General features: G+C 20.4%; 1 protein-coding gene across 1 annotated transcript in view; it reads left to right on the top strand.

Moving 5' to 3' along the window:
• Positions 1-564, top strand: part of LOC107647538 (sulfite exporter TauE/SafE family protein 3-like) — a gene marked incomplete at its 3' end in the record, with an annotated part of 10,057 nt that overhangs the window by 2,133 nt on the left and 7,360 nt on the right. The gene's annotated exons all lie outside the window — the stretch shown is intronic.

Below are 564 nucleotides of genomic sequence, written 5' to 3'. Positions count from 1 at the left end.
TAATTAGTTTGTAAATTGTAATAGTGGTTACACGTTAAGATTAAACAAAAAATCAAATTTGATTTCAGTTTATTTAAAAATTAGTTTAGATTGATAAACTAAATTTGTTACCTAGATTATTTCTTTATCAAATAATAGACTTATTATTTGTTGAGTTATTACACCTTATATACTATGTACTATTTATATACTCTAACTAAAAAATAATTACAATGGTAAGTCTATTATTGATAAAGAAATAATCTAGGTAACAAAATTGATTATTAACCAGTTATAAAAAAGAAAAAAAATCAATTTTAAAAACAAAAACCAATTAAAAAAAATATTAGAAAAATTAACTTTAAAATTCAAAACCATTAACCGGTTATGATTTGACTAACCGATTTACAAATTGGTTTTTAACTTTTTACTTATTTGATTAACCACGTTTTTAAACTAGTTATAATTTATAAACTATTTTAAAAACCCAGTTATTTAAAATTTAGTTAAAAATTTTTAACCGACTAATCGGTTTTTAGTTTTGTCATGTACAGTCCTAATTTTTAACAATGAGGGAAATGCTAG

The sequence above is a fragment of the Arachis ipaensis genome, chromosome B06, assembly GCF_000816755.2.
Source record: "Arachis ipaensis cultivar K30076 chromosome B06, Araip1.1, whole genome shotgun sequence".
Lineage (NCBI taxonomy): Eukaryota > Viridiplantae > Streptophyta > Magnoliopsida > Fabales > Fabaceae > Arachis > Arachis ipaensis.
Note: the sequence above shows the minus strand (reverse complement) of the source record. Positions and strands in the feature narration are given on the sequence as shown.